The sequence below is a fragment of the Drosophila sulfurigaster genome, unplaced genomic scaffold, assembly GCF_023558435.1.
Source record: "Drosophila sulfurigaster albostrigata strain 15112-1811.04 unplaced genomic scaffold, ASM2355843v2 ctg48_pilon, whole genome shotgun sequence".
NCBI lineage: Eukaryota > Metazoa > Arthropoda > Insecta > Diptera > Drosophilidae > Drosophila > Drosophila sulfurigaster.
The window spans coordinates 24019-45642 of NW_026909715.1; the positions used below are offsets into that span (position 1 = coordinate 24019).

A 21624-nucleotide genomic window follows, 5' to 3' on the forward strand; every position below is an offset into this window, starting at 1 on the left:
AAAAATCAGTTCACGGATGGTAGAACCGATTTGGAGATTCGAGCAGCTATTTCGCAAAGAAAACAGAAAGCCAACGAATCTTTCGATCAGTTTTACGAAGCCATTGTGACATTAGTAGATCGCTTGAACAGCCCAATGAGTGAGCAGTCCATACTGGAGTTTTTGCGAGCCAATTTGCTCTCTGATATTCAGCACGAATTATTGTATGTGCCAATATTCAGCGTTGAGCAGTTGCGTCACACTGTTCGTACGCGAGAGAGGTTTCTGAAAACTATTTCAATGCCATCAACCGTTCCCAGAGGTTTACCGAGACGGCATGTAAGTGAAGTCACGGTACAAGCCACAATGGATGAAGAGGATGATGTTCAAGAGCCAGAGAATCTGGAGGTGGATGCTCTAACACTTTCTTGTTGGAATTGTGGGAAGAGTGGACATCGATACCAAGATTGCGTAGCAGAACGTAAAGTGTTTTGTTACGGTTGTGGTAAGCGTGACACGTATCGACCCAGTTGCACGAAGTGTGCAATTCCAAAAAACCCATATGGGCGTGCACCGTTGACAAGTGCACGCAAACTAGTCTCGAAGGGTACCAACACGGAGTAAAAGAAGATATAAATGTATCGAAAATAATACCAGAAGTTCAAGTAAACCCGGCTAGATCCAATATTTCAGATTTAGATAATGTTTGTAGTTCTTGTATTCGTAATAAGCAGAGGAAGGGGAACTATATACGAATTAAAAATGAGGAAAAAAGAGCTTTGTTAGCGTCAATAGTAGACATCGCGGATGATCTTCGTCCTTATGCCCAAGTCAATATACTAGGCAAATTGATAACGGGGTTAATGGACACTGGCGCTAGTATTAACTGCATTGGTGGAAAGTTAGCAGAAGAAATATTAACTAATAATACCGAATATACGCGGTTGTCATCAGCTGTAAAAACTGCTGATGGAAATAGGCAACGAATTTGTGGCAAGTTGGTTATTCCTGTCCAGTTTAAGGGCAAGACACATTCACAACGATTTTATATCGTCCCGACTTTGTCGCAAGACTTGTATTTAGGTATTGAGTTTTGGAGAGATTTCGAGCTATTGCCAATGTTTTTGATGCACCAGGCTCACACTAACAGCATTGCCTCAATTACATTTAATGATCCGCAGCAACTCGAGTTGACATCTGAGCAAAAAACGGAACTTATCACTGTTATCAACCAGTTCCCTTCATTTGCAGAAAAGGGGTTAGGAAAGACCAATTGGCTAACACACGATATTGAGGTGACGGACTGCAAACCCATAAAGCAGCGGCATTATGCAGTGTCACCAGCGGTGGAAAAGTTGATGTACCACGAGCTCGATCGAATGTTAGCGTTAGGAGTAATTGAAGAGTCCGATAGCCCTTGGTCAGCACCCGTAGTGTTGGTTCAAAAACCTGGGAAAGTTCGTCTTTGTTTGGATAGTCGTAAAGTGAATGAGGTGACCATTAAAAACGCTTATCCGATGCCGTTAATAGATGGAATATTAGGTCGATTGCCAAAAGCTGAATTCATATCAAGCATTGACTTGAAAGACGCGTACTGGCAAATTCCATTGTCACCCAATGCACGACAGAAGACGGCGTTTACTGTCCCCGGTAGACCATTATACCAATATACGGTCATGCCCTTCGGCCTTACTAATGCGCCACAAACAATGACCAAACTTATGGACAAAGTCATTCCACCGGAATTACGAAATGAAATTTTCGTATATTTGGATGACTTGTTGGTAATTTCCGACACGTTTGAAAAGCATTTAGTAGTCCTTAAACAACTGGCAGATCGTCTAACACTGGCAGGTCTCACCATCAATGTTGAGAAGAGCAAATTTTGCTTGCGAGAGGTGAAGTACTTGGGGCATGTCATAGGTCAAGGTACGATACAGACTGACCCTGACAAGGTAACAGCCATCCAAGAGTTTCCCGTGCCGAAATCGATAAAGCAAGTGCGACGATTTTGGGAACAACAGGCTGGTATCACAAGTTTATCCATAACTATGCTGGTATTGCGGCTCCGATATCTGATACGTTAAAGCAGAAGCGCAAGTTTGTGTGGTCAGATGAAGCGCAGAAGGCATTTGAATTACTTAAAGATCTGATGTGTAAAGCACCAGTGCTGCATAGTCCAGATTTCTCCAAACCCTTTGCAATCCATTGTGATGCAAGTCACACAGGTGTTGGAGGGGTGCTGATGCAAAAAGATAGCGAAAGTAATGATGTACAAATTGCGTTTATGTCATGAAAATTGAATAAGTGCCAACGCAACTATTCGGTTACGGAGAAGGAGTGTTTAGCAGCTGTAATGTGCGTAAAGAAATTTCGTTCGTATGTAGAAGGTCACGAGTTTTCGATCCACACCGACCATGCGTCATTAAAATGGTTAATGTCGCAAGCTGATTTAAGCTCGAGGTTGGCAAGGTGGGCACTTAAGTTGCAAGCCTTCTCGTTTAAGATCGTGCATAGGAAAGGCAGTCAGAACATTGTACCTGATGCTCTTTCTCGCACTTACATCGAGGACTTATCTTCGCTAAGTGTTGATAAGGTAGTAGATACTACATCAATCCATTTCAAGTCGGCAGAGTATGTAGAGCTAAAAGAGAAAGTTAAAGCCCAGCTATCTCAAATGCCTGACTTAAAGATAGTAGACCAAATCATTTACCGCCGTTCCGAACATGTGTCGGCAGAACAAGTTGCTGATGACTTATGTTGGAAAGTTTGGATTCCAAAAGATCTCATCGCTGAGGTGCTAAGAGAATGTCATACTTCTCCACTCTCCACACATAATGGAATCACAAAAACATTAGAACGTGCGAGGCGATATTACTATTGGCCAAATATGCTAAGTGACATAAAAGCTTTTGTCAGCAATTGTGATATCTGCAAAGTCACAAAGCATTCAAATCAGCCATTGCGACCGCCTTTAAGCCATAATGAACAAACTTGTAGAATTTTTCAAAAACTATATGTGGACTTTTTAGGGCCTTATCCGCGTAGTCGTTCTGGCCATATTGGCATTTTTTGTTGTGGTAGATCATCTGTCTAAATATCCATTTTTGCACCCCGTAAAAAAAATTCACAGCGGAGGCTGTAGTGCGGTTCTTAGAAGAGAACATATTTCATTGTTTCGGTGTCCCAGAAGTGGTTGTATCTGATAATGGAGTTCAATTCAAGTCGGATAAATTCAATGAATTGCTCCAAAAATACGAGGTACACCATCGTTATACGGCTGTTTACGCGCCGCAAGCGAATGCTTCAGAACGTGTCAATCGATCAGTGCTTGCTGCTATTAAGTCGTATATTAAGCCTGATCAGACAGATTGGGATGAGTCGCTGAGCTTTATTGCTTGTGCACTTCGATCCGCGACACATTCGGCCGTGCGATCAAGTCCGTATAGAGTGACCTTTGGGCAACATATGGTTACCAATGGGAAAACTTATGCGCTTCTGAGAAGCTTGGATCAATTGGAAGACAGAACTACTCAATTTAGTAGAGACGACTCAATTGAACTTATTCGTGCGGCTGCAAGGAGTGGTATACTACAACAGCAGATACGCAACGAAAAAGTTTATAATACACGTAGTCGAGAGGTCAACTACACTGTAGGGCAGGAAGTGTATAGACGGAACTTCCAACAAAGCAATTTTGTGAAAGGTTTCAGTGCTAAATTAGCTCCAACGTTTGTAAAATCGCGAGTCAGACGCAAGTTAGGTTCCGCATATTATGAGTTGGAGGATTTACAAGGCAAATTCATAGGCAAATTCCATGCGAAGGACATTAAGCAATAAGCGCTTATCTTCGCATAATGACTACTAAGCTACCTCCAAGCGGGTATCCCACTTTGTCGTTACAACGACTAAGTGTGATTTTGCCAGGGGGATGTGTAATAGGCCGCTTGTCGTAGTTGAAATTGACTAAGCCTAAAAGTATGCAACATTTTTTTTCTTCTTTTTCTGCACTCATACATAATTATACCTCTTATTTATTATATTATTTATTTATATGTTTATTGTCCTAGTTAATTTGTATTATTTAATTTGTTTAGTTGTATAAAATAATTTGTAGTCTGAGAAAATGGTACTCAATGTCTTGTCATGTTTTGTTCGGAGAAGCGGAGCTTTATTTACAAATGAGACTGAAAGCTCCAAAAATAGCGCCATCTATTGGTGGACCACGATACGTACAAGCATGAATAGCTAGATCAGCTGATCGTGTTAAGTCCAGACCACAATAGACAAGCGATTACCTTTTTGAGTAGGATTAATTGGTTGGAAGAAATGGTTAGCAGGTTATGTACAGAACCTGATAAAGAAAAAGAAAAATAGTGGAAAAGTGCATGTGCTTTAATAATAATAAAAAAAGGAAAAAGTACATCAGTGAAGTGGTTGGTGTAGTAAGATGCTTAAAACGTACTTGTGAGTATACAAAGATACTTCATTGTATAATTGTTATACTGAGTCGTTAATCTGGTCATCTTCTTTTTTTTTACAAAAGTGCACCTTGCCGTCCACTTGTAGCTGTTTGTCCACTAGAGGAATTTGCCAACTGGCGTAAATAAACCAAGTGCCGTTTTCCAGAATAGGGTAAATATTTGTTATACGTGTATTTAGTTTTTTTTGTTGTTCTAAGTTTAGTTTTGTCTATTTATTTTTAGATTCGGCACCCAGTATTAATTTATATAACTCCGTCATAAATTATAATATAATTGATATAAAACCCAGTTATAATTTATATTAAACCCGGTATTAAGCTGAATAAAATGACCCAGCCATAATGTATAATAACCCAGTGGTAGAATTTTAAATTAATTTAAAATTAAACTTCAACACACACAACTGCTTGATTAACGGCCAACCCCCAAAAGCTCCAAGTCGCAGCTGTGCTGGACACATCAGCTGTCTGGGCAACGCAAACATATGAGCTGTTGCTAGCTGCAGCCGCTCATTGAGCACAGGAGAATTGCTTCCCAGCAGGTGGTGTTTCTACTGCAAAACACCTGCGTCCGGCAGCCTTGCGATCTCCGTTGGCTATTTGCTCCGCACTTGTGGTGGCATCGATGCCGAGTATCTGCGTCACCCAGGAGGAAGGCGAACGGCAGCTTATTTTTTTTTGTTTGTTTATTATTGTTAATTTACGTTATGTTGTTTAACTATGCATCTATAAGTGATAGTCCATCAATGTTGTAAGTGTAATATGATGTGGCGAGAAAGTTGAACCAACAACTTTTCGGGGTCCTTCATAATACAAGTACCACTGTACTATTGTATAAAATAGAAATGGCAATCATTTAAGAAGGCATGTAAGGCAACACCTATAGGCAAAATATCTTTGTAAAATTGAATTTAGTTATAAAAATTAATGTTTTTGTATTGCCTGAAAAGCATGTAAAACCATACTTGCATACATTTGTATGTATGCATGTTTGTTTTGATCGACGCTACCGGTCATAGCAAGCAGCTTTCATGCAGGCGCAAAAGCTCGCAATTATTATTATTCCCCACAGATACACCACAGACAGGCACCAACACAAGGAAAGATCTTTCTGCGTGGGAGTCTCTAATGTATGTAAGTCTGTTTCACTCTAACTAATTAATAATCTATGAGCTAGAGCTAAAGCTTCCCTTTTGCTGGTGGTCCATCTGACCATAGCGCTGCTACAGCTGTCTGCAGTCCCAGCGGTCAATGACCTTGCGAGACTGGCAATAGCAAAACATTTCATTGAGTGACAGCCATCAGCTGATCCTCATTTTTACTTGCATCTAGTGTTTTCCTATATTCGGTGTGATGGTCTGACATTGCATTTCTAAATGAACCCAAAACTAGTTCATTTTAGCTAAGTTTTTTCCTTCTCTTAATTTATACAACATTTAAATGCTAAAATAATTATTTATATTATATTTATGCTAGAACATATTTTATATTTATAGGTTAATTATTTTTAGTATTTATTTATTTATTTTTTTTTGGCCTTATTTAATTAATTCTGCCTCATACACACTTACTATGTTTGTCCGTTAAATTATTTATTTATTTATTTTTCTTGTCATTTTTTTCTTGTCAATTCATAATGTTGTTAATATTCAAAGTATTTTTGTTATCCGTTAATAAATTAAGTATGTCCGCTTAATTGTTTACTTTTATTTGGAACCATGCATAACCAAGCAGGAGTAGGTTAGCCGAACCACTTATTTTAGGGATCCTGCCAACTATTAGTTTTGGCAATGAATGCAGGATCATGGTAGGGTGGGCGTCTGCACACAATAACAGCTGTGTTGCATTAGAGAGTGGCTCCGTCTTCTTTGTTAACCTACCTTCCTCTCCTTCCCTTTCTTTTCTCTTTCACTATTGTTTATTGTAACCTTCCCTTTACACTCCTTCTTTTCTGTCTTCCCTTATGTACGCGAATTTTAAATGTATTATTGTTATAAGTGGTGCGTCCTATTAGTTGGCCCTTTCCTTGAACCCCATGCTATCTGAGCAAAGCCCGGAGAAGCCAGCGCGTACGCCACACTAGTAAACCTTCCACCAGCACCAGACGAATACCTCCTTAGTGATTCGTTACAATATTCAGGCATTTGAAGCCTGCTTTAAGCACTCTAATTTGTTCAAAGTAATTGTACCGGCCCACAATAACACTCGATGAAGAGCACTAATGCAGGTTTTAAATAGGAGGAACATATAAAAAAGTACAAGTACCTAATTATATATAAGAACTCCACCGGTAATACGCTTACATACATAAAGGTATAGTACTAACTACAATTGTAAGTTGCACTACCCGTATGAAGCACAAGTTCAACTACGAACGTTTTAACCGCAACAACTTTAATATACGCTATTGGAGCTGGAATTACCGCGGCTGCTGGCACCAGACTTGCCCTCCAATAGGTCCTTGTTAAAGGATTTAAAGTGTACTCATTCAATTACAGGGCCTCGGATATGAGTCCTGTATTGTTATTTTTCGTCACTACCTCCCCGAGCTGGGAGTGGGTAATTTACGCGCCTGCTGCCTTCCTTAGATGTGGTAGCCGTTTCTCAGGCTCCCTCTCCGGAATCGAACCCTGATTCCCCGTTACCCGTTGCAACCATGGTAGTCCTAGCTACTACCATCAAAAGTTGATAGGGCAGACATTTGAAAGATCTGTCGTCGGTACGAGACCATACGATCTGCATGTTATCTAGAGTTCAACCAGTGTAACGATCTTGCGATCGCTTGGTTTTAGCCTAATAAAAGCACACGTTCCAGAAGGTCCGTGTTTTAATTGCATGTATTAGCTCTAGAATTACCACAGTTATCCAAGTAACTGTTAACGATCTAAGGAACCATAACTGATATAATGAGCCTTTTGCGGTTTCACTATTAATTCGTGTGTACTTAGACATGCATGGCTTAATCTTTGAGACAAGCATATAACTACTGGCAGGATCAACCAGAATAATGTTCATTTCATTATGTAAATAATATTTAAAATATAATTACATAAATCTTCAAATATGTAAAATACATGACAACTCACAAATATTTTTGAATAACAAACGATAATATTCAATAATTGTATATATATATATGTTATACTTGACATGTACTATACGAATGTGGCCACAATTAGATAGCGTTCACGTTCGCTAGTTATAATTCACAATTGTTTATATAAATATATATACTTATATATAAAATATATATGCATATAATCGTTCAAAAATATCATTTTATTTCAACTTACTAAATATATTATATCACACATGCATTGTTAAAAATATCAATGTACGCATATGAATATCGATAAATAAAAATTAGCAGTGCATTAACATTAACATCTGCACTGCACATAATTATGTTAACTAACATTTAATATACACAGTTGCGAATAAATACTTAAAACAGAACGACGTGTTTTATTTTACGCTTCAGCCAAGACTTTCTTGCCGAACCAACTCGGTTCAACAGGTTATGGGCCCAGGCACGGCTTGGTAGTGAAGTGCGCGGTTACGAACTGTGGTGAAATTATAAAGACATTCGCAAGGAATTGTGGTGTGACGCAAATAGCAAAATGAGTGCGATGTATCAAATAGAAAAGTTGGAGGACAACAATTATGATGCTTGGAGCATCCAAATGAAGAGTGTGCTGATACATGCAGAGCTATGGGATGTTGTGTCCGAGGATCCACAAGAAGGCGCAAGCGAAGGCGCCAATAGGACGGCAATGGATAAGAAAGCATTGGCCATGATCATGTTGAGTGCGAAGACATCACAATTGAGTGCTATCAAAAGTTGTATAGCGGCACGTGAAGCATGGAATAAGCTGAAAGAGATCCATCAGCCAAGTGGACCTGTACGTAAGGTTGCGCTTTACAAAAGGTTGCTCAACTTACGCATGACGGAGGGTCAAAGCATGACAAGTTTCATAAATGTGTTTTGTGAAATTGTCGATCAACTCGCTGCGGTTGATATACAGTTAAATAATGAGCTACAGGCCATTATATTGCTTTCAAGTTTACCAGAAGAGTTTGACAATTTTGTAGTCGCCATAGAGACGCGCGACATTCTGCCTTCTATTGAAATTCTGTGTATCAAGCTGAAGGAAGAAGGAGAACGAAGAAAAAGTGTAGAGACGCAAAGCAACACGGCGGTCGCTTTTTCTGCGACGCACAACCAAAGGCGCCAGACAGACGCCAAGAAGAAGAAGCACACAAACGTTGTCTGTTTCAATTGCGGCGTAAAAGGGCACTTTAAAGCGAATTGTCAAAAGAGATCGGTAAAGCAAGACGCAAAAGCGAAAGTCGAAAACAAGCAGTGCAGTTTGTTAAATGCATTGGATGCAAGCAGTTTTTCCAAATCAAACTGGTGTTTGGACAGTGGTGCAACGAGCCACATGTGTTGCGATCGGCAGATGTTCACGAAGTTCGAAGAACATAGCGAAATGATTAGATTGGCAGACGCAGGTTCCTTGGAAGCCAAGGGCAAAGGTGAAGTTTTGCTAAAAAGCAAAAAGTATACATTAACATTGCTAAATGTATTGTATGTGCCAAAGCTGACGAGTAATTTTATATCCGTGAGCACAGCAGTGGCAAATAATTGCGTCGTACATTTCGGGCCGAAAAATGCAAAGATTTCACAACGTGGTGAAATAATTCTGGAAGTTAACAGAACTGGAAGCCTGTATACGGTTGAGTCCGAGCCTAACAGATGTTACGCTGCCGTTAAGGCTGATGCAAAACTGTGGCACAACAGATACGGACATGTTAATTACACAAGTTTGCTGGAGATGTCAAAGAAAGGATTGGTACGTGGGATGGAGAAATTGGATATGCCATCAGTTGCCTCATGCAAGACGTGCATGATGGGCAAAGTTCATGTGGAACCTTTTCAAAAGGCCAGTGAAAGTCGTGCACAATTGTTGCTGGAACTAGTTCATACAGACGTATGTGGACCATTTGAAGCGAAGTCTCTTGCAGGATCCAGATATTTCTTGACGTTTATTGATGACTGCTCGCGGCGTATCTTCGTGTATTTCCTGAAGGGCAAAGACGAGGTCTTTGACAAGTTCGTGGAATTCAAGAATTTGGTAGAACGGCAAACCGGAAAGAAGCTTAAATGTATTCGGAGCGACAACGGTCGGGAATATGTTAACAACAAGTTCAATAACTATTTGAAGAGCAATGGTATTGATCGGCAGCTGACAGTGCCATATACCCCACAACAGAATGGAGTTGCCGAAAGGGCAAATCGCACGTTGGTGGAAATGGCAAGATGTCTATTGGTGCAGTCAGGACTAAGTCAGACATTATGGGCAGAAGCAGTAAATACGGCTGTGTATTTACGTAATCGTGCGGCTACACGAGCGTTGCCCAATATTACGCCTATGGAAGCGTGGACTGGTAAGGTGCCAAGTATAAGTCACTTAAAAGTTTTTGGTTCCGTTGCAGTTGCACTTGACAAGGGGCATCATAAGAGCAAGTTCGCAGCAAAGGGCAAAAGAGTATCGCATGGTCGGATATTCTATGCAGGCGAAGGGCTATAGATTATATGATGCGGAGTCAAACCTGGTGATCGAGAAACGAGATGTCGTATTCGATGAGCTCAGTGGCCTACAGCAGGCAAGTGACAGCGACGTAGTACTTGACATGCAACCGGCAAGTCAATGGCAATCTTCAAATTCAGACGATGAAGATGATAACCAGCTGGGATCGGGTGATGACCACGACGAAAGCGACCCAGAACTTGAAGCTACAAACGAAAGTAGCAGCAATGAATCTTTGAAAGTGCAAAAGACATGGAGATAGTGGAAGCTAATCCGACAGTACGAATTGGTCCTGGCAGACCAAAGATCATGAGAACGGGCAAGCCTGGACGCCCAAAGAAGATCTACAATATACTGGGAGCGATGGTTACAGACGAGGTAACTATTCCGTCATCGTACGACGAGGCGATCAACAGTAAACACGCAGCGCATTGGCGTGAAGCAATGCAGAAGGAGCACAAGGCTTTGATGACAAATGAAACATGGCAGCTTGCAGAATTGCCAAAGAACCAGCGCGCAATTGGCTGCAAATGGGTTTTTAGTCTAAAGCGAGATGCGTGCGGCCAGATTCAACGATTTAAGGCAAGATTGGTAGCGAAAGGATGTTCGCAGCAATATGGTGTCAACTACAGTGAAACGTTTTCACCGGTATGCAGACTAGAGAGTATGCGTTTGGTCTTAGCGTTGGCAGCAGAGTTGCAATTGTATTTGCACCAAATGGATGTATGCACGGCATATATGAACAGCGATTTGAGAGACACGGTCTATATGAAGCAACCGCAAGGGTTTGAAGACGACAACCAGGCTGGAAAGGTTTTATTGCTCAAGAAGGCGCTATATGGATTGAAGCAATCAGGAAGAGAATGGAACTCGATGCTAGATGGAGTTTTGCGTAAACTTAATTTCGTTCCATGCGACAATGAGCCCTGCTTGTACAAACAAGAGACAGGAGGTAATCTTTCACTAATACTAGTATATGTCGATGATATTCTTATAGCCTGCAAGTCAAAGGAGGATTTGAACAACATTAAGGCAGCCATATCTAACGCATTTGAGTGTGTTGATAAGGGCCCATTGGAGCTTTTTCTTGGTATGGAAATCAAACGTGATGGCGAGCTCGGCGAGATAACTTTGGGTCATACACAGTACATCAAGGATCTACTACGAAGACATGGTATGGAGAACTGCAGAGCGGCTGCGACGCCGTTAGAAGCGGGACATCAAGTGGCATGCGGTAATGACCAATGTCAGCAAGTTGATTTGAGGTCATATCAGTCAACAATTGGAGAGTTAATGTGGTTAGCTCTTACGACCAGACCTGATATTTTGCATTCAGTTGCAAAATTGGCTCAGCGGAATAAGGATCCGCATGTGGAGCATCTAACAGGAGTGAAGCATGTGTTGCGATATTTAGCTTCAACGTCGGAGTTTCAGCTACACTACAGCAAGTGTGGAAATACGTTTGAAGGCTATGTCGATTCGGATTGGGGCGGCGACCAGAGTGACCGGAAGTCATATACGGGCTATGTATATTTTCTTGGAGGTGGTCCGATATCCTGGAAATCGGAGAAGCAACTGAGCGTAGCGCTTAGCAGCACAGAAGCTGAGTACATGGCGTTATCAACAGCATGCAAAGAGGCGATTGTTATGCGCAGACTTATAGTCGAAATTGGTTGCGGCGTAGAGGACACCCCAACAGTAGTTCACACTGACAATTTAAGTGCGCAACAACTGGCAAAGAATCCTGTGCATCACTCGAGAGCAAAACATATTGATATAAGATATCATTTTGCGCGAGAAGTAGTAAGTAAGGGACAAATAGTTTTGAAGTATGTTTCAACGAATGATATGGTCGCAGACATATTAACGAAGAATTTGTCAAAGCAGAAACATATACATTTCATAAATTTGTTAAAATTGAAGTAATATTTGTAAATATGCTTACATTGAGGAAGAGTGTTAAAAAATATCAATGTACGCATATGAATATCGATAAATAAAAATTAGCAGTGCATTAACATTAACATCTGCACTGCACATAATTATGTTAACTAACATTTAATATACACAGTTGCGAATAAATACTTAAAACAGAACGACGTGTTTTATTTTACGCTTCAGCCAAGACTTTCTTGCCGAACCAACTCGGTTCAACATGCATATTTATAATTTAAATTCAATTAATTGAATAAAAAATTATTTTATTTTGATGACAAATTGATAATTTTATCTAATTTTGCATTTACGTGTAGACAATATTATATTAGTAAAAACCTCCGTCCAAAATAAATAATTTTTATAGTGTCCTTGAGGATTTTCAATTATTCACAAAATATTAATTCTTTAGCTACGAAAACACCTTTGGAATAAGACATTTAATTCGTCATATGCTTATATAATAATAGTTATTATATAAACATATAAACGTCGGATGAGACTTTTTTGTAATAACATAATTATTACCTATTATGCAAACTGAAATATATGCATCCAATACATATATATACGTGATGGGCACACACTGCTCACCATGTATAGGTTTTAGTCGCCATCGAACTTTCGAAGTGAACAGACGTGCCTCCGTGTGTGCTCCGTGTGAGAACCATAGAAACCTATAAAAACACTACCGACAGAGACGGAATTTAGAGTTCCCTGTGTGGGAGCATAAATGCAATAAAGTGCGCATATTTCAGTGACAGTGACACTCTTAATATTGTGGAAAATCGAGTTTTTCCAAGTGCAAAAATAACCACGTGCGTGGAAAATTTCCAAGCTTTTGAAGCTATCGAGGCTGAAGCAATTCCAATGGCTCATTGGAAGACGCTCGAAGCTTAAAAGCAAACTTAAACTGCTCGTCTACAAAACCATCATTAAGCCAATCTGGACTTATGGCATCCAGCTGTGGGGCACTGCCTGCAAATCAAACTGCAGGAACATCCAAAGGCTGCAGAACAAGGCTCTGAGAATGGTCTCGAACGCTCATCCTTACCATGACAACAGCACCATCCACGAGGTACTCAGGGTTCCCTGGGTAAAAGATGAAATTCGAAAAGTTTTTTTTTTTTTTTTCGTCAATAATTATTTATTTAAAATCTGTCTGTACGGACAATAATTAAATTTTTTGAGGCCGCCTTGTCGATTAAATTCTCACAAGAGATGGTTGGTATGGTTCTGGAGGGCTAATCATCATTCTCCATGGGCAGGTCGAGGGGTGTTTTCTTTTAAGTCTTCTGACGGTTTGGCTGTTGTCCAAGATGTTGATGGCCAATGTGTTTGGGTGGTTATGGAGCCTGTTGATGTAATTTGTGCTCACTTTTCGAATTTCATCTTTTACCCAGGGAACCCTGAGTACCTCGTGGATGGTGCTGTTGTCATGGTAAGGATGAGCGTTCGAGACTATTCTCAGAGCCTTGTTCTGCAGCCTTTGGATGTTCCTGCAGTTTAATTTGCAGGCAGTGCCCCACAGCTGGATGCCATAAGTCCAGATTGGCTTAATGATGGTTTTGTAGACGAGCAGTTTAAGTTTGCTTTTAAGCTTCGAGCGTCTTCCAATGAGCCATTGGAATTGCTTCAGCCTCTCTTCAGCCTGCTTTCTCTTCCTTAGGATGTGTGTGCGCCATGTTAACCGCCTGTCGAGCGTCATGCCCAGGTATTTGGGCGTGGGATTTTCGGGAATATTATCCCCATTAAGACTGACAGGCGGGCAATTGCCGTTGCGGAGTGCAAATGTGGTTTGCGTGGACTTTTCAGGGTTTACCGAGATGTTCCACCTCCTTAGCCAGGGCTCGATGGTGTTTAGCTGATTTTGTATAATTTCCGACGCATCCTGTGGGGTTCGTGCTGTGGCAAGGAAGGCTGTGTCATCGGCGTATGTGGCAACCAATAGGTTCTCGTTGAAAAATGTAGGCATGTCCGCTGTGTACAACGTGTACAATAGAGGGCCTAGGACGCTGCCTTGTGGTACACCGGCTTCGATACCTTTTGTGGTAGATCGCGCATCTCCGCATCTGACATAAAAGCTTCTGTTGTCGAGGTAAGATTGCAGAAATGCGTAATGGGGTTGAGGCAGGTTTCTCTTAAGCTTAAGCAGTAGCCCTGGGTGCCAGACTCTGTCGAAAGCTTGCTTCACGTCAAGCATTACGGCGCAGCAGTAGTTCTTCTCCTCGAATGCGTCCAATATCACTCTGACTAAACGGTGGCATTGTTCCGGGGTGGAGTGAGAACGCCTGAAGCCAAACTGGTGATCCGGAATCAACCCAGCTTCTTCCAGCACTGGCAATACTTGCGCAAAAATACTCTTTCGAGTATTTTGAGAGTATCGACAGCAAACTTATCGGACGATAAGAGCCAAGATTGGCTTCAGGTTTGCCAGGTTTAGGTATAAGAATTACCTCTGCTCGTTTCCAGATGGTTGGAAAATGTCCTAGCTGAAAGCACCTGTTGTATATGTTGGCGAGGAGTTGTAGGCAGGAGGGGAAGAAGCTTAACAGCCAGTGCTTCAATGCCATCAGCGCCCGGCGATTTATTCGTCTTGAGTCCCTCGATCTCAAGTTTGACCTCATCCACCGAGACCATAGCTAGCTCTTCTTGGTTGTTGTTGGTGTTTTCATCTAATAGTTGTAGGGCACGATGCGTAGCTGAGATATCCAGGCAGGTGCATCTTATTATCGGCTTGAAGGCTTCGCTGAGGTGCTCCACAAAAGCTTCAGCTCTTTCTTGCTCTGTGCGGCACCAGGCGCCACTAGCACGCTGGACTGGAGCAACTCTCTTAGTAGGTCGTTTTATGTGACGAGTGACCTGCCAAAGGTTGTGCTGTGGGTCTCCAGGCTCAACATTGGCCAGGAACTCCTCAAACGAGCTCTGCCTGAGCTTTAGGAGCTTATCCTTAAGCTGCTTTGCGGCTCTGTTAAATACCCTTTTATCTCTAGGATTTCTGGATAGGAACCATACTCGTCGCAACCGTCTCTTCTCAGCTACTAGCGAGGCGATCTCTGAAGACCAAAGGTGTAGGACCCTCGTTGGTAGTCTAGGAGAGATCGGGGCTCTGGGGGAAGCATGTGCTGCGGCGTTGTGCATGTGTTGCGTGAGCTCGTTGATGGCGTTGTCCACTTGCTCGGTGGAGGTAAGATCTTGCACTGGGTTGACATTTTCCGTTAGCCAGGCTTTGTAGGATTGCAGTCTCGTGCTCCTCTTGATCATCCTGGGATGTGCAGCTTTTCTCAGTGCAGGGAGGTTCAGCCGCAGTTCCACTGCGCTGTGCTCAGAGAAAAGGTCCGCGTTAGAAGAGCACGAGACTTTGGCACTATCAAATCCTTTGGAGAGGGCCATGTCCAGGGTGTCGGGAATTTTGGTCGGATCTGTTGGCCAGTAGGTGGGCTCTCCTGTGGTGTGGCATACGATGCTCCTGCGCTGGATGCACCTAAGTAGTGCGCTTCCTTTAGGGTTGCTGACTCGGCATCCCCACCATCGGTGCTTTGCGTTGAAATCGCCCCCAATTAGAAATCTGTTACCCAGACTGCTCAGCAGCAGATCAAAATGCCTTTCTAATACTCTGTGTCTGGGGGGGAGGTAGACCGCGGCGACTGTAAGGTCGCCTAGTGGGCTGGGCAGATTGACTTTGGCACATTGTACCCAGTCTTCCTCTAAGGTACACAGCTCGTTGTACTTTATGCCCGCTTTAATAATAATTGCCGCTCCGCCATGAGCTCTGCCGCTGGGGTGGTCAGCGTGGATGACGTCATACCCGTGAAGTCGGAGGTATGATCTATTGGAGAAGTGAGTTTCGGAGATGAGGAGTATGTCTGTGTTGTGTGTGTGGCTAAAGTGTTCCACCTCTGGCCGGCTTTTAATCAGGCCGTTAGCGTTCCAGATCGTTATGTTTAATCCCGTTTGCATAATGATTTGCAAACGTTAGCAAGCATTTGGGTCATTTGACTCATGACCTTTTCCATCATGCGCTCAAACATGGCCTCCATTCTGGCCATTGCCGCGTCCAGTGAATTGCTTGGTGGGATTAAGTTGGCGTTGGGGTGTAGGATGTTATCTTGTGCGGCAGCGTTTCTTGCTGTATTGGCGTAGCTAACATTTGGGTCGATTCGAAAAGTGAGCACAAATTACATCAACAGGCTCCATAACCACCCAAACACATTGGCCATCAACATCTTGGACAACAGCCAAACCGTCAGAAGACTTAAAAGAAAACACCCCTCGACCTGCCCATGGAGAATGATGATTAGCCCTCCAGAACCCTACCAACCATCTCTTGTGAGAATTTAATCGACAAGGCTGCCTCAAAAAATTTAATTATTGTCCGTACAGACAGATTTTAAATAAATAATTATTGACGAAAAAAAAAAAAAAAAAAAAAAATGTATAGGTTTTGTGACACGTTTTCTACAATGCTTTTATTTTATTTAGTATTAATAATACAACAGTAAAACTTCATTATTTTTAACTTTTTTAATCATATTGCCTTCTATATGATTATTTTCATATATTATTTATATATGACTTATGCCGGCAAGACTCACTCCATATACATAGTCATATATATTTCACTTGTGAAATTTTTCTCATATGACATGCCTGCTCGACATCACCACCCCTATATAGGTTTTGTGACACGTTTTCTACAACCAGCTCATTTTACTAAGGTCTACCATCTAATGTATCTTTATGTTGCACTAATTTAATAATACAACAGCAAAACTTCATTATTTTTAACTTGTATAATCATATTGCCTTCTATATGATTATTTTCATATATTATTTATATATGACTTATGCCGGCAAGACTCACTCCATATACATAGTCATATATATTTCACTTGTGAAATTTTTCTCATATGACATGCCTGCCCGACCTCACCACCCCTATAAAGGTTTTGTGACACGTTTTCTGCAATGCTTTTATTTTATTTAGTATTACCATCTAACGTATCTTTTTGTTGCACTAATTTAATAATACAACAGTAAAACTTCATTATTTTTAACTTTTTAATCATATTGCCTTCTATATGATTATTTTCATATATTATTTATATATGACTTATGCCGGCAAGACTCACTCCATATACATAGTCATATATATTTCACTTGTGAAATTTTTCTCATATGACATGCCTGCCCGACCTCACCACCCCTATATAGGTTTTGTGACACGTTTTCTACAACCAGCTCATTTTACTAAGGTCTACCATCTAATGTATCTTTATGTTGCACTAATTTAATAATGCAACAGTAAAACTTCATTATTTTTAACTTTTTAATCATATTGCCTTCTATATGATTATTTTCATATATTATTTATATATGACATGCCGGCAAGACTCACTCCATATACATAGTCATATATATTTCACTTGTGAAATTTTTCTCATATGACATGCCTGCTCGACATCACCACCCCTATATAGGTTTTGTGACACGTTTTCTACAACCAGCTCATTTTACTAAGGTCTACCATCTAATGTATCTTTATGTTGCACTAATTTAATAATACAACAGCAAAACTTCATTATTTTTAACTTGTATAATCATATTGCCTTCTATATGATTATTTTCATATATTATTTATATATGACTTATGCCGGCATGACTCACTCCATATACATAGTCATATATATTTCACTTGTGAAATTTTTCTCATATGACATGCCTGCCCGACCTCACCACCCCTATAGAGGTTTTGTGACACGTTTTCTGCAATGCTTTTATTTTATTTAGTATTACCATCTAACGTATCTTTTTGTTGCACTAATTTAATAATACAACATTAAAACTTCATTATTTTTAACTTTTTAATCATATTGCCTTCTATATGATTATTCACACTTGTGAAATTTTTCTCATATGACATGCCTGCCCGACCTCACCACCCCTATATAGGTTTTGTGACACGTTTTCTACAACCAGCTCATTTTACTAAGGTCTACCATCTAATGTATCTTTATGTTGCACTAATTTAATAATGCAACAGTAAAACTTCATTATTTTTAACTTTTTAATCATATTGCCTTCTATATGATTATTTTCATATATTATTTATATATGACATGCCGGCAAGACTCACTCCATATACATAGTCATATATATTTCACTTGTGAAATTTTTCTCATATGACATGCCTGCCCGACCTCACCACCCCTATATAGGTTTTGTGACACGTTTTCTACAACCAGCTCATTTTACTAAGGTCTACCATCTAATTTATCTTTATGTTGCACTAATTTAATAATACAACAGTAAAACTTCATTATTTTTAACTTTTTAATCATATTGCCTTCTATATGATTATTTTCATATATTATTTATATATGACATGCCGGCAAGACTCACTCCATATACATAGTCATATATATTTCACTTGTGAAATTTTTCTCATATGACATGGCTGCTCGACATCACCACCCCTATATAGGTTTTGTGACACGTTTTCTACAACCAGCTCATTTTACTAAGGTCCACCACCTAATGTATCTTTATGTGGCACTAATTTAATAATACAACAGCAAAACTTCATTATATTATCATCAATAATTTGTATTAAATACAAGTACAATCGCAAATTGTTTAACATTGTTTAAAATTTTTGTCAAAGTTGAAATGATATGTCAGTTCAATAAAAATTCACCAAGTCCAAAAAATGTTTTCTCAAGTTTAACTCGAATTCTTATCTTAGTATATTAATAAACTGTATTAAATGCTATTTAAAAAGTTTTCATTCAATTTTCACATGTTGAAATTTTTTGCCAATGTTAAACTCATATCTCGGTAGAACCTCATATCATATGGCTGCAGTTCAATAAAGAATTCACCAAGTCCAAAAAAATTTTTTCTCAAGTTAAATTCAAAATCTTATCTCATTATATTAATAAACTCTATAAAATGCTATTTAAAAAGTTTTTCATTCAATTTTCACATGTTGAAATTTTTGTCAATGTTGAACTCATATCTCGGTAGAACCTCATATCATATGGCTGCAGTTCAATAAAAATTCACCAAGTCCAAAAAAATTTTTCTCAAGTTAAATTCAAAATCTTATCTCATTATATTAATAAACTGTATAACATGCTATTTAAAAGTTTTTCATTCAATTTTTGATATGTTGAAATTTTTGTCAATGTTGAACTCATATCTCGGTAGAACCTCATATCATATGGCTGCAGTTCAATAAAAATTCACCAAGTCCAAAAAATTTTTCTCAAGTTAAATTCAAAATCTTATCTCATTATATTAATAAACTGTATAACATGCTATTTAAAAAGTTTTTTATTCTATCTCGGTAGAACCTCATATCATATGGCTGCAGTTCAATAAAAAATTCACCAAGTCCAAAAAATTTTTTCTCAAGTTAAATTCAAAATCTTATCTCATTATATTAATAAACTGTATAACATGCTATTTAAAAGTTTTTCATTCAATTTTCACATGTTGAAATTTTTTGTCAATGTTGAACTCATATCTCGGTAGAACCTCATATCATATGGCTGCAGTTCAATAAAAAATTCACCAAGTCCAAAAAAATTTTTTCTCAAGTTAAATTCAAAATCTTATCTCATTATATTAATAAACTGTATAACATGCTATTTAAAAAGTTTTTCATTCAATTTTCACATGTTGAAATTTTTTGTCAATGTTGAACTCATATCTCGGTAGAACCTCATATCATATGGCTGCAGTTCAATAAAAATTCACCAAGTCCAAAAATTTTTTCTCAAGTTAAATTCAAAATCTTATCTCATTATATTAATAAACTGTATAAAATGCTATTTGAAAAGTTTTTTCTTCAATTTTCATATGTTGAAATTTTTTGTCATATTTCGCTAGAACCTCATATAATATGGCTGCAGTTCAATAAAAAATTCACCAAGTCCAAAAAAATTTTTTCTCAAGTTAAATTCAAAATCTTATCTCATTATATTAATAAACTGTATAAAATGCTATTTAAAAGTTTTTCATTAAATTTTCACATGTTGAAATTTTTTGTCAATGTTGAACTCATATCTCGGTAGAACCTTATATCATGTGGCTGCGTTCAATAAAAAATTCACCAAGTCCAAAAAAAAATTTTCTCAAGTTAAATTCAAAATCTTATCTCATTATATTAATAAACTGTATTAAATGCTATTTAAAAAGTTTTTCATTCAATTTTCACATGTTGAAAATTTTTGTCAATGTTAAACTCATATCTCGGTAGAACCTCATATCATATGGCTGCAGTTCAATAAAAATTCACCAAGTCCAAAAAAATTTTTCTCAAGTTAAATTCAAAATCTTATCTCATTATATTAATAAACTGTATAACATGCTATTTAAAAGTTTTTATTCTATTTTGACATGTTGAAATTTTTGTCAATGTTGAACTCATATCTCGGTAGAACCTCATATCATTTGGCTGCATTTCAATAAAAATTCACCAAGTCCAAAAAATTTTTCTCAAGTTAAATTCAAAATCTTATCTCATTATATTAATAAACTGTATAAAATGCTATTTGAAAAGTTTTTCTTCAATTTTCATATGTTGAAATTTTTTGTCATATTTCGCTAGAACCTCATATCATATGGCTGCAGTTCAATAAAAATTCACCAAGTCCAAAAAAATTTTTCTCAAGTTAAATTCAAAATCTTATCTCATTATATTAATAAACTGTATAAAATGCTATTTAAAAAGTTTTTCATTAAATTTTCACATGTTAAAATTTTTTGTCAATGTTGAACTCATATCTCGGTAGAACCTCATATCATATGGCTGCGTTCAATAAAAATTCACCAAGTCCAAAAAACATTTTTCTCAAGTTAAATTCAAAATCTTATCTCATTATATTAATAAACTGTATTAAATGCTATTTAAAAAGTTTTTCATTCAATTTTGACATGTTAAAATTTTTTGCCAATGTTGAACTCATATCTCGGTAGAACCTCATATCATATGGCTGCAGTTCAATAAAAATTCACCAAGTCCAAAAAAATTTTTCTCAAGTTAAATTCAAAATCTTATCTCATTATATTAATAAACTGTATAAAATGCTATTTAAAAAGTTTTTCATTCAATTTTCACATGTTGAAATTTTTTGTCAATGTTGAACTCATATCTCGGTAGAACCTCATATCATATGGCTGCATTTCAATAAAAATTCACCAAGTCCAAAAAAATTTTTCTCAAGTTAAATTCAAAATCTTATCTCATTATATTAATAAACTGTATAACATGCTATTTAAAAGTTTTTTATTCTATTTTGACATGTTGAAATTTTTTGTCAATGTTGAACTCATATCTCGGTAGAACCTCATATCATTTGGCTGCATTTCAATAAAAATTCACCAAGTCCAAAAAATTTTTTCTCAAGTTAAATTCAAAATCTTATCTCATTATATTAATAAACTGTATAAAATGCTATTTGAAAAGTTTTTCTTCAATTTTCATATGTTGAAATTTTTTGTCATATTTCGCTAGAACCTCATATCATATGGCTGCAGTTCAATAAAAATTCACCAAGTCCAAAAAATTTTTCTCAAGTTAAATTCAAAATCTTATCTCATTATATTAATAAACTGTATAAAATGCTATTT

At 38.3% G+C, this 21624-nt stretch overlaps 1 long non-coding RNA gene across 2 annotated transcripts; it reads left to right on the forward strand.

Annotated features, from left to right (window-relative positions):
- Positions 1-4362: 4362 nt before the first annotated feature.
- On the forward strand, positions 4363-5726 carry LOC133849929 (uncharacterized). 2 transcript variants are annotated; one of them, XR_009895523.1, is made up of 3 exons: positions 4363-4446; positions 4526-4614; positions 4686-5726. It is a non-coding gene; the product is annotated as an uncharacterized LOC133849929 (long non-coding RNA). The 2 variants fall into 2 exon arrangements; XR_009895522.1 differs by having other exon boundaries at positions 4392-4614.
- The last annotated feature ends 15898 nt before the right edge of the window (positions 5727-21624 follow it).